Source organism: Tupaia chinensis, unplaced genomic scaffold (genome assembly GCF_000334495.1).
Source record: "Tupaia chinensis unplaced genomic scaffold, TupChi_1.0 Scaffold139190_1, whole genome shotgun sequence".
In the NCBI taxonomy this organism is placed as follows: domain Eukaryota; kingdom Metazoa; phylum Chordata; class Mammalia; order Scandentia; family Tupaiidae; genus Tupaia; species Tupaia belangeri.
This window is the reverse complement of record NW_006199080.1, coordinates 252965-258032: the sequence shown is the minus strand read 5'-3', so window position 1 is coordinate 258032 and position 5068 is coordinate 252965. Positions and strand designations below refer to the sequence as shown.

At 33.1% G+C, this 5068-nt stretch overlaps 1 pseudogene; it reads right to left on the bottom strand.

The window, feature by feature from the left end:
* The window catches only part of LOC102476154 (septin-10-like), a 197503-nt pseudogene extending 192879 nt beyond the window's left edge, over positions 1-4624 (bottom strand).
* Between the last annotated feature and the right edge of the window lie 444 nt (positions 4625-5068).

The window sequence follows — 5068 nt, the reverse complement described above, 5'->3', positions numbered from 1 at the left end:
AATTTTCACCTTCTTGCTCACCATTATTTTCTCAGCTCCAGGAGTGATTGTAGTTGCTCAGTAAACAAGCATTGGGGTGATAAGTGAATAAAAGACCCTGCACAGTCTTATCTGTTTCTTGCCTCCAGGTCATCCATCACAAACCAGTCTCATGTTGCCTTCACACTCTAGTCTTAGAGTCTTCTAGACTCTTGAAAGCACCAAGCTCCCTCCAGCATTGGAGAGTTCCCACATGTGAGATTTCTCAGTGAAAGCAAAAGATAGTTTATTCATCAAGAATGAGTATGAGAAAGTTGTTAGAGGTATGATCAGGAAATAAAGTATGGAATGTGAATGTTAAAGAGTGATGAAATTGGAGCCAGCCGATGAAGTAGCAGTTACAGTATAGTAGCTATACCAGGACCATGGTACGAGGCCTGAACCCAGTGGCTTAAAACTCACGGCAGGCATGTGTATGTGAGTGCCCAAGATCCCAGGAGGAGAATTGAAGAGAAAGGATTGCAGTGCAGCCGTACCCCCAAGGGGATGATTTCTCATTTTCCCTCTCACTGTCTCTGTCTCTTTCTGGAAAGTATGTATGACCTAAGGTAAAAAACTCTAAAAAAAAAATAGAGTGATGAAACAAATAGGCTAGGGAATGGTAAAGATTGAAATATTGGAGGGCATAAAAGCAGTGAAAATAGTTATGCACATTCAAGACTGTGGAACAGGGAGGCAGGGAGGAGAAAGAGTATAGAGAAGGAAAGCAAGAGAAAAACAGGCATGACATCTGTGGGACACAGAAATGGTTTATTACTTACTGATGATAATACGGACGGTATTCTCAACTGGACTGGTCTGAGAAGAATTTCATGTTAGGTTAATTCTCTTTACAAGCCAAATCATGTATAGTGAGTGAATGCTTAAAAAATAATAACTATTTTAAAAAAATTAAAAATAGATTAGGGAAATATAGTCACTTTTTCTCAAGATTATGGGCTTTTTAAAAAATGTTAGCACATAACACTATATGCTTTTCTTTTCACTGTGATAACAATTGCAATAAATTAAACTTTTTTTCTTTTCTATATTTGTATTGGGTAGTTGGGAAAGTCATGGTGCATTTTTGCATAGGAAAACATGGAAAAATACATCATGATTTTCCCAATGACCTAATATATTTTTATTTATTTTTTATACATCTAGTCACTCTATGTCACTACAGCTTGTAAAATGAATTTTTCCAGCATGAATATTAGTCCAGTTAAAGATATAATACATGTTATCATCAACAGATAATTTTTTGTTTTTGTGTCCCTTAAATGTTTTCTTCTTTCTTTTTCACCTTGCTTCCCTTCCTCTCACTCTATATTAGCATTCTTTTTTATTTTTTATTTTGCACCAGTGACAATTTGTTTTATGTACAATGACTCAGTTATCGTAGCATTATTTGGGACTTCAGAAAATTCATAGAAAGTGCAATTCAAGTATACTTCAGTGGAAAAAAATGAAAATCCATGCATAGGACTTTTTCACAATATGCATTTTTCAGACATTTTTGGAGACCCACCCATATGTTCATCTAGAGTAGATGCCAATTACAACTAGGCTAAGTGAATGAAAAAAATCAAGACCTTTTCAGACATCATTGTTTTTGTCTTAATATTTTACTAACTCTTTACACATTTCAATAGAATAATTCCATTTTCCTTCTTAAATCCTCATATTGTTTATGTAGCATATTTATTTATGTAGTCTAAGCATGTATGTTTATGCAGCATATTTCTTCTCATTTAGAATTCTTTTTCCTAAATTCCCACAGCTGATGCTCTACTACACCTCAATTCTTACCTGTAACTCTACTTTTTCTTGAAGTCTACTTAGTTTGCTTTGAGTATAATGAATCCTTCTCCCTTTTGTGCTTAAAAGTTTACCTTCCATATATTTGAACCCCTAGAGTGTACCCTAATTAATATATGAAAGCTGTTTTTTTTCCCAAGACAATGAACTTTATGAGATCTTACACCTACACATTTTCTTGACCAAATATAAATTTACTACATGATATGGTAATAGGAAATAATCATATTGGAAAGGAATCAGTTTATTTTTCTATTGCATAAACTCCATTGACAATTATATATATTTGCCCAAACATGTTCTTTTTTTAAATTTTTATTTATTTATTTTTCCAAAAATGTTCTTTATACTGTTCCATGCATTACTCATCAGTTATATATTATAGTTCTCCAGATATCAGAGGCCCCCAACTTATTTTATTAACAAATAAAAGTATGGGGCCAGCAGTTAGCATTATGGCTATGTCGCTGGACTCCCACGTAGTTGACCACGGTTCGAGTCCCAGACCTGGTGGCTTTAAGTCATGCCGGGCATGTGTGTGTGCGTGCCCAAAATCCTGAAAGGAGAATGGAAGAGAAAGGATTGCGACATGGCCATCCCCCCTGTGGGGATGATTTCTCGCTTTCTGTCTCTCTGTCTCTCTCTGTCTGTCTGGCGAGCACACATGCCCTATAGCAAAAATATCTCCAAAAATAAATAAATAAATGTATATACATAGTCATTAAAATATCATAACAATATTAAAAGTACTGTTTGTCTAAAATCCATCAGTGACCCTAAAACAATAGTGATGAGCTACCTTAGACATAGTCTAGGAATCACTGGGGTTTTCTCACCTTCAAGCATCTCTTACGTGTCCTAACAGAATTCTTATTTTTCACACACTGGCTTAAGAAACATTGCTTTGTTGAATAACTCCCATTAAAATAAGTGGGATATATTCTTTAGGTATACTGGGCCTCCCAAAGGCTGCAAATCATGGTTCTAAGTATATTGAACATGCTTAATCTTTAAATCTATATTATTTTATTACATTTTGTATTTATACTTTATTCATAGTTTTTATGTACATTTATAATTATATTTTGTATTTATACTTTATTCATAGTTTTTATGCACATTTATGACAACTATTCATATTTATATAAACATGGACAACTTAAGAGTTTAATTTTTTTATTTGAATCACTTGATAATTTATCATCTCTGGAAGTCATAAATTATATTGGGATAATTACAATAACTATTAACACTTAGATCGTGTTTGTTGAACTCATGTACCAAAAATATTAGGTAAAGTACCTGCGAAGTCAACAACCCACTTCTGTAAAATGTCTTAGGGATTTTTATCATGTTTTACGGCATGTGTTGTTTTACTTCATTCATTTCATATGAACCAGTCATTGGATCTTGTCCAAGGGCAACTAATTCTACATGGATTAACAGAAATCTCTGTTCAATAGACATCTTTATTTGCGGGTAGTGCATTCAGTATCTAATGCTGTTTTAATCATTTTATTTGAGAGGGATTAAAGCCATTTCACTGCTCTGTTTCTTATTGCCTAATAATATTTTATCCAGAGTGATTAAAGATTCAAAATACTGATCCATCTGTAAATAGAGGACTCAGTCCAACACCATTCTGTAGAATTTAGTTATACTAAGCGTGTCTGGGAGACCTATTCTCACATGGTATAGCGGTCACAAGAGAGAAAATGCTGAACATTATTAAAGAACCTACACTTTAGAAAGAAATTTTAAAGCTTGAAATTCATTTGACAAGTTGAATTCAAAGTTATGGAAGGTAAATGGAGGTGGAATTTATAGCGCAGATTGACTTGGTATAAGCGCAAATGCAGTCTCCATCACTCGTGTGATACCAATTACCAGGAGAATTATGTATTAATTTTTTTTTAATTTTATCTTCAGTAAATGGAATAAGTCTGTGTAATTTCCTTGTTAGACTGTATGATTTTACTATCACCAAGACTCCAGTTGTTATGCTTGCAAGAGGTATGCACATGGTACCTTTTAGATGACTTGAATTACTATTTTATGTAATGATACAAATGTGTTCATGAAGTTTCTTAACTATTTACTTGAAATTTTTAATGGTAACACAATCATCACTGTCTTGGAATTCCTCTGTCTTGCATTCATTTTATAATCATTAAACTTAGTGAGTAAAGTGCTGTTTTATTTCTTTTAATTTCTGAACTCAATTAATACGTTAACCAGAATCATTTTCTGCCTCTTGATTATGTATCCTGCTGCTGGAGAAGAAAGGCTGTTACTTCAGTGATTCATTATAATAAGGAACTTGATTTTATGCACTTCGCAATTTACTGTGAACTTTATTAGTATTTCGTCTTTTTGACAATTGGAACAACTCGGTGATTGTTTTATGAAACCAATTTGGCTGTACATTTATATGATAATTTAACATTTTAGAGTTTAGACATTTGCTGATGTGTGTATTGCCAGAAAAAGACATTAAATTTTTATTTGGCTCTGTATTTATGTTCCTTTCTAAGGAAAGAGCTATTACAAACCTTTTAAAGCACTTCTCTACAAAAGGTTTTATTTTAAAATCTAAGATTGCAAACATAGTTACAGATTAAGAAATATTTTGAATGCCTCTTGCTAATAAAACTGACAATAAAACAGGTGAGGCTTGTTTGACTTTTATTTTCTGAATGGTTTATCCTTTTCTTACTCTAGCCGTGATTGTTTGCTGTTCCCTAGCCTGTAATTCACCTTCATCCACGTCATAGTGAGAACTCATAATGCCATAATAGAGTTACACAAAAAGGAAAAGTATATTAGGCAAATCCCAAGTCATTTGAGATGTTGTGCAGATTTTGTTTAACTGGCTCTGCTTCTAAAGACAGATTTTTACTTTAAAATAATAATAATAATAATAAAGCAGTATCTTTATTCAACATGTATTACATTAAATAACTTCAAGGTGTAAGGAAAATGGAACCATTCCATTTGATTCAGTGTCATGAACACTTCATTTTGCAAGTTAACTTTTGTGAACTGAAATGGTTAAGAACTTTTTGTTTATCATTGTGGATCTGGTTAGAAACAAAAATAAACATAAGGTGCCCTAACTTAACACCAGTTCTTTATAAGATGTTCTACACAAGATGGTCACACAATTCTTGGGATAGATACAAGTTTGGGATATGTATAGGCTTGGGATTTGGATAAGGAGTTAAGAACT